The 14837-nt window shown below is 35.6% G+C and overlaps 1 protein-coding gene and 1 pseudogene across 11 annotated transcripts in view; one reads left to right on the top strand and one right to left on the bottom strand.

The window, feature by feature from the left end:
* NLGN1 (neuroligin 1) overlaps nt 1–14837 on the top strand; it is a 908992-nt gene that overhangs the window by 367118 nt on the left and 527037 nt on the right. The window lies entirely within an intron of this gene.
* Nucleotides 14324–14780, bottom strand: LOC110130930 (peptidyl-prolyl cis-trans isomerase A pseudogene; annotated as a pseudogene).

Raw genomic sequence — 14837 nt, 5'->3', positions numbered from 1 at the left:
GGTATAATCCTATGAACATGAATCAAATTCACTTTTCAATTAAGGTGTTAGAGTTGATCCTTGTCCCTGAAAGTCCATTCCTGATTATAGAAGCTGGGGTTGTAAAAGTGTATTTCAAAATAGCATACAGTTTCTTTACTGCCTACTTTTTAGTCACCTTTTTTTATGGCCTATGATCATACATTTATATTTATAAATATGAGTATTATTCATTTGGGTCCACTCTATTTTTTTCTAGTTTTATGAATTTCTTATTTATTTTGGAATTAGACTTTAAGTTGCCCAAAAGAAGTACCTCAGTATCCCTCTGATTGTTCAAAAATAAGAAAAATGGAAAAGACTAGAGCCTTGGAAAATATGCCCCAGACTTTATTAGGCAATGATTTTAGGAAACAGAAGTGAATTTTTTTGTGTGCCAATGTTTCCATCTTTTTACAGATGGCTCTTTCTGGCAGAGATAAGGGCAGAGGGGAGCCAATAAACTTGCCATCTTTTCCCTAAGAAGATATGAATAATATAACATATTGCTCCTAAAAATAATTTTTCCTATCATTCTTTGCTAATATATGTTTCCTCTTGTTTATCTGCCTTAAGGTTGTCATAAAAAGACAGTATTTAACCTCCATATTTCTTGTCAAAAGTATTATATCATTATTGAGTGTATTTTGTCTCTCAGTCTTCTCTTTCTTAACAGTGAAGTCAGTGCTTTAAAAATGGATGGCAATAATAAATTTTAAGTGGCAGGTGATATTTGTTCAATAAGCAACTTCAATTACTTCATGTTCTTTAAGTAGAGGAACAAAGGTAGAATTTAAGATTATACATTATAAGAAAAGAATTTAGGATAAAACAGATAAAAAGTAATAATCAAAGTGCTTGAAGATTTTGCCATATTACAGTTTAGCCAATAACATTTATAATAATAAAATTATTCTTATATAGCAAAAATAATCATAAAATTATCCTATTTAATTTGTATACCTAATCTGTCTCTGGTATAACAAATAATTAAAATAAGTAGGCTAGCATCACATTTAATGTTTTATTTATAAAATATCAAATATTTTAATAATATTCATAAATAAGAGATAGTTTCTTTATTAATTTTACATCAGTGATCTGTGGTAATAATTGGGATTGTTGAAACAGTAAGATTTAGAAAATTTTTATATTCTCATTAATTAGAGATTAGTTCAAAATTTCATTTTAACACTATTTGTTTCTAGAAAATATTATTTGGTTGTTCTTAGTTGAGTACACTGTATTGAACACAGACTGAATTTTTTAAAAAAATTTTTCTTCTATAAGGTGTCTGAAAAGCCTCAGAATAAACATTGTGAATGCTATAATTTAACTAATAGCAATTGGTACCTGTAACTATTTAGGTAGAAGAGATTTGTTTGATTCTTTATTTAGAAGTCATCCAGTTTAGGTGAAATGCTACTTTGATTCAAGTAATTTACCTTAATATTTGTTATTCTCCTTTACTTAACAAACCTTTACTGAATTCTAAAATGTGTCAAGATTTAGACAGTGACTTAAGGTATAAAGAATAATTTGACATGACCCCCTTCCTTCAGATGCTCACAATATATTGCAGAAACCAGAGAAGCATCAAGTCAACTGAAAGCAGTATGGCAGGAATGGTTAATGTGGTTTGAACTAATTATTGTAGAACCTAAGATGAATCTGCATATTACAGAAATGATAAAATTAAACTGATTGCATTTTAGTTAAATAGATTTTGAGAAGAGCTGTCAGCTACAAATCTGACTGTGTGGGTCCCAGGCAATGGGTAACAGACTCTAAGGATGAGTAGCCGAATATGTAGTCAAACAGCGAAAAATATTTCACTAGCTTTCTCTCATCAACCACTATTTTTACAAGATTATGTGAAGGGTTCACAAATTGATGCTTCTGTTTATAAATTCTTTTAACATCCTATGTTAAATAGGAGCAACATAGGAGAAATATGTTCTTTAACATTTTAAAATTTTCTATCAGTTATTTTTATTTATTTGTTTGTTTGTTTGTTTGCCAAAAAGTGCTATCCATTAACCTGTATGGTCTGTGAGTCAGGGAATTAAAAAATACATAAACAGACTTTAAAAATTTTATGCATAAAAAGCTGCACATTTTCTAGACAGCTGTCCATGGAATATATCATTTGTTCTTTGAAAAGTCTTTATTTAATCTTAAGGTTGACACTTCGTCCTTAATTCATGCTGCAATGCTTCTAACTTCCCTACATGATAATATGAGTTAAGGAAGGTATTAGTCTACAGTTGCTAGTGCTCGCTCTTGGTTTATATATTTAACAGTATAAAAATAACTCTTACATATTCCTCTCTGTATGATATATAAATACATGCATACGTGTGTGTGTGTGTGCTTATTGGGATCATAAATGGGTTCAAATGTTATATTTATGTCCTAAATATCAGTCTCAAATCAGATTCAATAGTTTATCACTGAAATAATTGCTATGGTGAGTTCAAATAACTGGAAGACTTTAAAGGTTCAGAGAATGTTTCTTGAACATACTTTTAAGTTGCCCATCTGTACCTTCAATGTCATGTGCACTGGTAATCAAGATAATAGTTTGTGTCTTGTTCATCTAACCAGAATGTCATTCTGAGTGGCCATTTTACTGATGACGTAAAAATTCAACACATTTATTCCTGTGTAGTTTAAACTCCTCTCTAACATTATAATTAATTGGAGAAATCAAGCATTTATTCAAAGAGTCAATAGAGATTTTGGTACAAATAAAGTCCAAGCATCAAATAGCAAGAAGTAATCTAAGGAAAGCAAACATTTCAGGGTATGCCTAGAGTATTTATTTGATTTGTCTCAAGTGTAACAGCAGTTGAAAATTATGACCATATGATATTTTGAATAAGTATATATATATATATTTATGATAAAAATGGAATATTGAGATGAGTGTAAGTGAAAAAGTAAACATTTAACCTATTTCCCCATATCACATAATGTACTTACTCCCTATTCTGTTGTTCTTAGTCGCTCAGTAATGTCCGATTCTTTGAGACCCATGGACTGTAGCTCACCAGGCTTATTTCTCCATGGGGATTCTCCAGGCAAGAATACTGAATTGGGTTGCCATGCCCTCCTCCAGGGGATTTTCCCAACCCAGGGATTGAACCTGGTCTCCCAGGTTGTAGGCATATTTTTCACCCACTGAGGCCCCAGGAAAGCCTAGAATACTGGAGTGGGTAGCCTATCTCTTCTCCAGGGGAACTTCCAGACCCAGGAATCGAATCAGGGTCTCCTGCATTGCAGGCAGATTCTTTACCAGCTGAGCTACCAGGGAAGCCCAGTTTCTCCCTAGTGAAAACAATGTATAACAGTTTCTAGTTATCCTTCCAGGGAATCTCTGTGTACGTATAAATATGTGTAAGTTTAATTCTTTTTCTGTACAAATGAGGTGATGCTGTTCATTTTGTTCTGAAATGTAGCTTTTCTTCTTAATCATGTGTTACATAATTTTAATATCAGAACATATGGATCTATCTAATTTATTTTAACAAATGCCTAAGACTGAATTGGTTCACTGATAATGGATGGATGGATTTGATAGATGTTTTAGTTGCCATTTTTTTTTATCATTTCATTTTTTGGAATGACTTAATGATTATGTTGTTATCATGGCAGTTGGTCATTTCTGAATCTGAAGATGGTTTAGATTGATCTCCATGAAAGGTATTGGGTCAAACATGGGTAATATAGTTGCCATCACTACTTAGTGATGGGATTTTGGACAAGTGGAGTTAACTTACAATGTTTCTGTGATTATATATATAAGATGGATGTATTTTAAAACAAGAACATCAGCCCTTGATGTACAAGGTGATTAGGAGAACACAGTGAAGCGATATATGTTTTAAAAAAGATGAAGTCCCTTTTAAATGTAAAGTAGATTTAGCATTCCATGCTCTTATTAGAGTTATATAGCTCAAACGTGGGCTGTATTATGTGCCTCAGTCATGGAAAAATAACTTCTGGCAATTTTATTTGATTATGCTTCACTTGATCTGAGATTTAAGGGGAGTCTGAGATCTCACTGGGCAACACTCAAGACAGTGGATGAACCTGCTTCTACTTGCTCCCTTAGTTACTGTTATTACAACTGGTCCTGTGAGCCCCACAAAAGCAATCCTACTGTTGGAGAATTTTCTGAAGCTTTTAGTCATATTTGTCTACTGTAAATTGTGGATGGATAGAGAAGAGTAAGTCAAATCAGACATGCATCTTGTTGTGTAACCTTGTGACAATTAGGGAAGATAGGTCTTTGAAAATGCTAAGTAGGATAAAGTACATACAACATCTAGCAAAGTTTCTGACAGGCTCATAGTCATTCAAATGCTAATTCCCTCATAATACACAGATAACCAAATTAATTGTAATGTAGTAAAGGTAGTGGCATTAAAGACAAATCTCAGCAACTTTGTTTTACTATAAAATCATTAAAAACTTATTGTACAAAACTTAAAAAAACTTTGTGTATGTCTTGGTAAACTGATAACTCACTATTGTAGTTCTGAGCACTGCATATTTTCAAAAAGTTCAGTTCCTTTAACAGCTCCTATTTTATCAAAGTTCACATTTTATGGACTTTTGCTTTGGGGAATAAATAGTAAAATAACTGTAGGTATTTCACCATGCCTCAGACAGCCCCTGGAGAACAGAAAAGGGAACAGGTATGACTTGGCAACTTTTATTGTGTGCTCCAAGCTCAGCTCGTTCCTTTTATTTGCATTGTTCCTTACCACCCATGAATGAAAATTGTTATAGGAATTTCTCAAACTATAGCCTTATATCTTGTTACCACACTTCAGTTTCCCCCTTTAAGTATTCACAATTAATTAGATTTCTTTTTTAAAAAACCTGAAATCACTATCCAGTATTAAAAATTAAAAAAAAAAAGATGAGGAAGTTTTATTTTTACGAATACAGAAAAATCTCCCCGATATATCATTAAGTAAAAAAAGCAAGGAGCAAAACAGTTAATTTAGAATATTATCCTTTATGTGAAAAATAGTAAAAATACATATAGTTTATAATTATTCATGTCTGTAGAAATAATTTTCTTGAATTTGCATGAGGAATACAGAAACAACACACAAAACCAAAGAGTAGTTATCTACAGGATTGGACATAAAAGGAAGGAGCAGGGAGTTAGGGGTAGATGAGATGGGACCATGGCTTTTTGATGTACTTTGATATTTATTGATTGATTTTTCAACTTTGAGAATGAATATCTACTTACAGGATACACTCAATAAAAAAAAATTGAAATTCATAGTAGATACAGAAAAATGCATTATAAATGTCATGGACTATAAACCTGAAGGAAATGGGTCTTGGTAGCACATTTTGTTACTGTGGCCTGTAACTTAGGGCAAGTTACTGAGTCAGTCTCCCTATCCTCAATGACCTCACCTGCTCCGCATGAGCAGGATGCAGTAGGTTATCTCATGCTTTAGATGTCATTTGGGTTGTATTTTAATTGAGCTAAGGATGTGCATAATCTAGAGCTACTTGATTAATCCCATGGATCACTGAAAGTATGGAAATCTGTTTTCTAATATATTTTCCATCCAAAAAGTTGTCATAATATTTCTTTGACAAGGTCCCTTTTATAATGTTCTTCTGTGTTTTTTAAAAAGTAGAGACATTGTCTTACATAATTTCTCTTTAAAGTATTTGATTCCATAGCAGTTTTCCTTAGAGGAATTTAACTTTTCAACAAAAATTTATGCCCTGAAAGTAGCGATAGAATTTATGGAGCACCAACTATGTAGCAGGTAGTGTGCTAAGAAGTTTACATCTGTAATTTTCACACCAATCCTACAAAAAGTTGCTTTTATACATGGATTTCTTCTTGAGGAAATAGGGCTTAATGATATTTAGATCACAGAATAGATATTCTAAGTATAAAACTTCAGTGTCAACAGATGTATTAGAAAAGGTAAGGAAGATGAATATTAACATCTCTCTATGGAATATGTTAGCTGTAGCTCTGTTTAGAGGCAGTAAAAGGCTAAATAATTTCCTTAAGTCTTTTCACTGACAGGCTGGGTCTTAGAGAGGGTGTCTATCATGGGAGCTTCTCTTGTCTGCCTACTCTCCCATAGGCATGCTGAACAGAGAGACAGAGAAAAGTGGACACAATGAGATAAACACTCAGTGATGCACACAAAAATGGGAGCAAATGAAAGACACACAGACTCGCAAACAAACCATACCCACCCACCGGCACAAAAAGAGAGAGAAAGGGAGATACATAAGGGGAAAATGCAGAACGAGATATGCATGCCATCTAAAACAAACTCAGAGACAGCCACTATGGAGATACAGTGAGATGCAGCGGGGAGGCTCACGGAGGAAAAGACACAAAAAATACACACAGAATGGGACACAGAGTGTCAAAGACATTCAAAAGCAGCAAGAGAGACTCATAAATGGAGACACAGAGAGATATATATGACAGATAAATAAAAAACAGGTGCCTGGTCAGAGAGATGCACGAGGCAGAGTGAAGCATGCAAATAAGCAGCAAGACATAATTGGCCAGAGTCTCATACATTCAGAGACATTTAGACATAAAGCAAAGTGAGCGACATGTAACTCCATAAGAATGAAACCCATGTTTAACTAGACAGAAAAACTCATATGTGCTCACGCACAAAGAAATAACACAGACAGAAGCAGATATACATGCCATGCACACAAAGATAGACACACACATAAACAGGGAGAGAGACGTAGATATCCACAGTCTGTAGACAAAGAGAATAAGACTTTAGTTCTTAAGACAATAATAGTCTCTTTGCTTCCCTGGCTCCTGCCCTAGACAGAGGCCAAGAATTTCTCATTTCCCAGGCCACAGATGGTGCTACCAACCTTGGATCACTGTACTCTGTTCCTATTGCATTTTTATACTTCTGTTTATTTCATTATGTCCTAGGGAGTAAATTTCTCTCTTTAAATTTCTCTCACTTTTTGATGTTTATCCCCCTTGGATATTTCTTGACAATTTTCACATCTTCCTTATGTTAGACACCTTAATTATTCTAAAAAAGAAAGTTCTGAACTGCTTCACACTGGGTTCATTGTCTAAAAATGACCTTTCCCAATTTAGGATTTCCTACATAGCCTTTTTCCTTCCATTATGTGCCATAATAAAGTAGATATCCTTGCTGATAGCTGAACCCCAAAGAATCAAAAATTTTGTCAGAATCAAGTAAATTTTATTTATTCACACAAGTATGGAGTGAAATACTTTGAGATAAAGATTATTTCTTTAGTAGATTTATAAATATGAAAGCAAAGGAACAGAGCTACTTAGTATGTTTAATGGCACATATATTTTTGCATTGCTTTTATCTACATATATGATAGACTTACCTTCTATCTATTTAAATATTCCCACAAAATACAACTTTATTTGGAATGGTCAACTTTGTTTCTTCTGGGCATTGTCTTCTCAGAGAGAAGGTATTGTTAGCGTTGAGTTTGCAGTCACACAGGCATTTCCAGCTGATATGTGTCATAGCCAAGCATGTACACAGTGTGGTCAATTTTAATATATATATGAACAACTTTTCATTTACTCCAGTTGATGGTCAAAACTGAAAAAAAGAGTCAATATTCCCCAAATAGGAAAATAATCTAGAACACAAGTTTTCCTCAAATTTTAGCCCATGGACCTCAGTCATCATTAAATTGTTGGATTCTTGGCTGAACCATGACCAGTCTCAGGAGAAACGGGAGGTAAGAATTGTCATTTTTAATAAACTCCTTAGGTGTTTTTATGCAAATGTGTTGGAGAAGCACTGTTTGGAGAACTGAACTGTATTGATTTTTTATAGGCATTAATTCTGAAAGATAAGTTCCAATGCAGAAAATGGGCAGTGTGGGGGAGTTTTCCAAGTGTGAATTGTGCATTGAAATTGTCCTGAATCTATCTATTCAGTTTCCTTTCTTCCTTTTTTAAGATGATGAGCCATTTTAGTCTTTTTATGTTCTTGCTCTCTTGTGAGGTTTTTCATTGTCCATCTGCTTAATCAGGAATGTCTGGAACAATTTAGTTGCCTACAGATTTCTACTCCATTTCAACAAAATCATGTTGAAATTCATTTGCTCTCAATGAAAAGTAATCTTCAGGTGAATCACAAAGGGTAAATGAACTCTAATTCTATGCAATTAAAACATTAAATAGTGTTTCTTAACATACCCAAGAAAAGCCGGGTTTTGATACTAAATAAATACAGATGTGTGTCTCAGTCACTTCAGTCCTGTCTGACTTTGAAACCCCATGGACTGTAGCCCTCCAGGCTCTTCTGTCCATGGGATTTTCCATGAAAGAATACTGAAGAGGGTAGCCATGCCTTCCTCTAGGGGATCTTCCCAACCGAGGGATCAAACCTGCATCTCGTGTGCCTCCTACATTGCAGGAGGATTCTTTTCCCACCTGGGGAACCCAAACACAGATGTAATCCTATTCAGTGGAGGAAATACATAGGGATGGTAACTTAGAAAACACACATTGGAGTGATTATTCTCTTGTAAACGGGATTTATTTATCCAAATAATTCACCACAGGAATGCTGCAACCTCTCTTAGTGTATCTAAAACTTACAAACATTGATTCATGTGCAAAGTTTTGAAACACATCTCTTGCCTGAAGTCAAGTACATATTTTTTATTGCTTCACATTTTAATACAATTATATCCAGTTTTCTATATTAAAATAAAAATTCTGTGATATTCATGACATGGCTGTTTATCTAAATATGAAATATTTCACAAAATCAAATGTGATTTCCATATTTGAAAAAAATGTGCTTTCTGTTTTCATTGTAAAAATACTGGAGATTAGATGTAAAAGCATTTATATTTATATGGGCACATTTTATTTTTCTTCAAAGGCATTCTTGATTGCCAATAGCAAAATATAAGTATTAAATATGTCATCTTTGATAAGTATTATTATTTTGAACTATCTTGCAAAAAGTAGCTTGATTTGTGGCATTTTAATGGCTTAAAGGGTAGAATGAAAATATGTGGAAGGAGAAATCAATAAAGCATAGGGCCTCTTATCCCATATTGATTCTTGTAATCCAGTAACTGTTAAATACTTGAGAGATAAGCCTCTTTTAAGATGGCATGTTTGTATTTTGAAGATCAAATGCCTTAATTTTGCTCATGGGTTTCCCCAAAACACAGTTCATGCAGAAAATAGAATGCAAGTTTTCACTGGTCATGCTTCCTATTATAGATATTCTTAAACTGAGCATCTTAAAGGCTCACTCTGAGTGGGGTTACCCTCAAGCAACTGCTTATTATGGTGTGATTTCACCTTTTAAAAAATGTTACACATTATAAAATAAAGCTAGAATGTCTGAGATGATAATGGAATGAACAAGAATATTTTAATGTTCAAATCATTTAAAAGCATAATCTCATCCTGAATATCATTCTTAACCTTACTGCAAAAATTTTTTTGGCATCTTAACTGGGTAAAATATGAGAAATGCTAGCTTGTCTCAAACCTGTCAACTCTCTTCTTGATGGTTATTATTACAATGGAAATAAAGAATTGTTATGACATTTTGCTTTTAAATTTTCTGTATTTTTTTATAATGCTGCAAATTCAGACCTGACATTTTGCCAAAAATGATAAAAAAAGAAAGTTTTTTTTTTTTTTAATTTTCATTTGCTGGTTATCATTTTCAAATCTGTAATGGCTCGATATCAACAGGGTAATAGGTTTATTAAATACACATGGAATGCTTACTTCTATAAGGACACCATAAAATACCTGTTTTGTTTTCTGGTGCAGTTGCCCTAGTATCAATTAATCTAGTTTTTTAATGCTTCAATTACTGTTTTAATAATAATTCTTAATATTTAGTGTGTCCTTAAAAATGTACCAGAGACTGGCTTAAAAGTTCCAGATATATTACCACTTAAAAAAATTATATCTTTATTTATTTTTGGCCGAGCTGGGTCTTCGTTGCTGTACACAGACTTTCTCTAGTTGCAGCGAGTGGGGGGCCACTCTCCATCTGTGCACAGGCTTCGGCGGCTTCTCTTGCTGCAGAACATGGGCTGTAAGGCACATTGCGCAGCCTTCGGCAGTTGTGGCCCGCTGGGCCCAGTAGTTGCTGCCTGTGGTGTCTAGAATGCAGGCTCATTGCTTGAGGCACATGGGCTCAGTTGCCCTGCAGCATGTGGGATCTTCCTGAACCAGGGATTGAACTGATGATGTCCCTTGCATTGCAAGGCAGATTTTTAACCAGTGGACCACCAGGGAAGCCCTATTACCATGTTTAATATATGAGCTTCATAATATTTCTATTCCCAATGAACAGATGGATAAATCAAGGGCCAGGGTTTTCAAGTAACTTGCTTAAAGTCTGACAATAGGTTGGACAGTGGAGCCAGAATGCAGCAACAGGAAATTTGATTCCAAAACTTGTTCTTTATAGACATGTAAGGATGCAAGTGGATTTTAACATTAATAATAGTCTTAAGTATATATGGATTTTTTCTTTAAGATAATACAGATACTTTTCTTTTGAATATGTGATGCAGCCAGTTCTTTGTGTCATAACTGTGACCTTTGTAATGGGTAATCCCCACGATTTACACTTCACTTACTAATAATTACATAATACAAGGTCCCTATGTTACATGAGAAAAGCCTTTTGCAATATGTTCATAAACACCATCTTATTTGATTCTACAATAATCTCCTGAGATGGATAGAAGGCATTGTCTTTTCCTTTCTACAGCTAAAGCAAGGGAGGTTTAGAGATGTGAAATAACTTGGACAATGTCACACAGATTAAATGGTGGAATTCAACCTAGAACCTAGTTCTTTTGTTACTAATTTGGGCTCTTTCACTAAGATCCTGGCAGGTGAACCATCTCACGCCTGTAAGGCCTTTGGGTACTGTGAGAGCAATTGCTCATGGCTTCATCATCTAGGCTCTAACGTGCCTGTGGGGTCCATAGCCCTGAGACAAAAGTAACAGATTTGGTTCAAATGTGATGTTCTCCATCTAAATAGATCATGCTTCCTGACTTCTTCCAGGCTGCCTTGCTTGTATAAAGCTAGTTTCCTGCATACTCAATGTCTCTGTTAGAATGAGACTCCTTCCTTCTGTAGAACACAGTACTCACACGTCTTTATTTTTTTAATCCTCTGTATACAGTCTTGTCTCTCTTATCCTCCTACCATAGAAGAGTTACTCAGCACATCTTATGCTCTACTTTCCCACATTTGCAATTGTTTCATTTACTGTTTTCTTCATCATTTTGATGCATCTATGCTGTGTAATAGGTTAGAAGCAGAGTGAGAAGGGAGTCTCAGATTTCATATATATATATATATATATATATATATATATATATATATATCCATCTCATTGAGATTCTCTTGGATTTTAACTGCTATTCTATTTATCTCCCTGAATGCAATTTTAAAACATTTTTGTGATATTCTGTGAGGGCACAGAATAGTCCTCATGGTATGAATTTCAGAATAATACAAATCTGGCTCCACATCCTAGCTCCCTGTTTACGGAAAAAGATACTGGACTAATTTGTTATTTTTCTATTCTCTAGACTCCCTCTCTAACTCACCTGTTAAGAGAATAATAATAATCCTGGGATTTGGGATAGTTGTGAGGTGTCAGTGTGATCAACCATGTGGAATAGTTAACATAGTATCAGTTTTCTTGAACAAGTTCACTAATTTCTATTTCCTAAACTATTAACTAAAGATAATACCACCTACTTCACTACAATAGCTAGTATTTTGGTTGCCTATTGAATCTGCCTGCAATGCAGGAGACATGGGTTCTATTCCTAGATCGGGAAGATCCCCTGGAGAAGGAAAAGGCAACCCACTCCAGTATTCTTGCCTGGAGAATCCCATGGACAGAGGAACCTGGTGGGCTACATGCAGTCCATGGCGGTCGCAAGAGTCAGACACTACTGAGTGACTTTCACTCTTTACATTGTATCAAGTAAGCAATTTGATATTTTTGACTAGTTATCATAACAACTTCATAGGTGGCTGTCATTATTAATGTCCTTATTTTACAAACCAAGATATGAAGAAATAGAGAAATTAAGATCACAGAACTTGTAATTAGCCAAGGCAGGATTTGAATTAGGTAGCTGAGTTCTAGAGCCTCTACTTTAATCAGTATGCTGCACTGCTTGGCTTAGCCTAACTGTTAAAAATATATGAAAATCCATTATTTGTTAGACTCAAGATCATCCAGAAAGCTATTTCTGCCATATTGTCATTGTCAAAATATGGAGCTATGTGTAGATAATAGGGAAATTGTTCTTGGGTGAAGAAGTACTTTAACATAGTCTTACTGTATTCTATTCTATTCTTTTGGCATTTTCCAACTTGATATTTAAAGATGCTTGAGTAATACAGAGCATAAGAACATTGCAAAAGTCACATAGCTGGTAGATGACTGAGTGGGAATGACCTAATTCTAAGTCATTTTTATTTAGAACATGTTATGATAGGAAGTGTGTGTGTGTGTGTGTGTGTGTGTGTGTGTGTGCATATTAAGAGTTTGTTTTGAGTCAATGGATAGGAGCAAGGTGAAAGACAAGCAAAAATTTAACCAAACTTCTCTATGTTAAGCCGTTTCCTAGGTAACTTAATTTTTTTTTTTCCTCTTGAAGCTATATTTGCATACTTTTTTATTTTTTTATTTTTTTTTTTTTTATTAGTTGGAGGCTAATTACTTTACAATATTGTAGTGGTTTTTGTCATACATTGACATGAATCAGCCATGGATATACATGTATTCCCCATCCCGATCCCCCCTCCCACCTCCCTCTCCACCCGATCCCTCTGGGTCTTCCCAGTGCACCAGGTCCGAGCACTTGTTTCATGCATCCAAACTGGGCTAGCCAATTGTGTAACGTGGGACATGTTTTTTAACTTCATAGATTCTTAGAAGCCCAATGCCAATCCTCCTTAAATATTGTTGTAATAATATTATTATTATCAGTATTTGAAATCAGTGTGGGTGTATATTTATCTGTCTCTAAACCTATATATACAGACTTCTTTGTGGCTTATGGTAAAGAATCTGCCTGCCAATGCAGGAGACGCTAGTTCGATCTCTGGTCCTGGAAGATCCCATGGTGAAGGAAATGGCAACCCACTACTCTATTCTTGTCTGGAGATCCCCATGGATAGAGGAGCCTGGTGGGCTACAGGCCACGGGATTGTAGAGTTGGACATGACTTAGCAACTAAACAACAGCAAACAACAACTAAACACACACACACATGCATATCTATCTAAACACATTCACAATACTAAAAAGTATTACTATATATTTTAGGAAATATATTTTAGAGTCATAGGCTTCTGGGTTTAGAAATGTCTTTCCAGTTAGTCCAGAGGTAGTATTTAAAATATAAATTGTCTAGTCAGAAAGACTATCAGCCTATATAGAGATGTCTCTTGGGGCTGGGAGCACCCTGCTGTGCCAGGCATCGATCCTTTAGTAGATTTATTAAATCTGCTACACTGAGGACATCTGGGGAAGGGGCTAGAGCTAAAGCATCTGAGGTGCTAGAGTAGGGGTTTCTGGACAACCAGTAATTTGCTGATCTGTACAGAGCATTTTCTGGACCACAAAAAAGTCAGAATGCCCAAGAATTGATGTCTTCCAACTGTGGTGCTGGAGAACACTCCTGAAAGTTCCTTGAACAGCAAGGAGATCAAACCAGTCAATCTTAAGGGAGATCAACCCTGAATATTCACTGGAAGGACTGATGCTAAAGGTGAAGCACCAGTATTTTGGTCATCTAATCCACATGACAACTCATTGGAAAAGTCCCTGATGCTGGGAAAGATCAATGGCAGAAGGAGAAGAGGGCTTCAGAAGATGAGATGGCTGGATGGCATCACCTCTGCAATGAACATGAACTTGGATAAACTCTGGGAGATTGTGTCGGACAAGGAGGCCTGGCATGCTGCAGTCCATGGGGTCACAAAGAGTCAGACATGACTGGTGACTGAACAACAGAACATTTCACTACTTCATTGGCCTATTTGGCTGTGCATTAGCCCTAGCTACTCTTGCCCTTTTTTTTTTTTATTGTTTAGTTTTTATTTCATAATAATAAATTTAACTTTGCAATCCGGCTAATCTTGGAGGGGGATAAGGAAAATATGGAACCCAAAAAACTGTATCGAGAGCACAAAGATTATAGGATATTTCAAGCAGACAGAGGTGAAGGGGTGCTCTCCTGGGCTACAGAAGGAATGGTCTCATGGTTAAGTAAAACACAAGTCAAATTTATTAGATTTGTCCACAGTCAGCAATGGTGATCTTCTTGCCAGTCTTGCCATTCCAAAGTGCTCCATGGCTTCCACAGTATTCATGCCCTCTTTCACCTTGCCAAAGACCGCATGCTTGCCATCCACCCACTCAGTCTTGGCAGAGCAGATGAAAAACTGGGAACTGTTTGTGTTGGGGCCTGCATTTGCCATGGACAAGATTCCAGGACCTGTATGCTTCAGGATGAAGTACTCATCTTCAAATTTCTCACCATAGTTGGACTTGCTACCAGCACCATTATGGCGTGTGAAGTCACCACCCTGCTGTCTTTGGAACTTTGTCTGCAAACAGCTTGAAAGAGACATGGTCCAAGGGCTTGCTGTTGACAGCGATGTCGGAGAACACGATGGGGTTGACCATGGCTAGACAGCACGGGAGGCTCCGGGGCGGCGGCATCTGCAAGGCCTCCTGCCCTTC

The sequence above is a fragment of the Odocoileus virginianus genome, chromosome 4 (assembly GCF_023699985.2).
Source record: "Odocoileus virginianus isolate 20LAN1187 ecotype Illinois chromosome 4, Ovbor_1.2, whole genome shotgun sequence".
Classification (NCBI taxonomy): domain Eukaryota; kingdom Metazoa; phylum Chordata; class Mammalia; order Artiodactyla; family Cervidae; genus Odocoileus; species Odocoileus virginianus.
The sequence above is the reverse complement of the archived record's forward strand: the minus strand, read 5'-3'. Positions and strand labels throughout refer to the sequence as shown.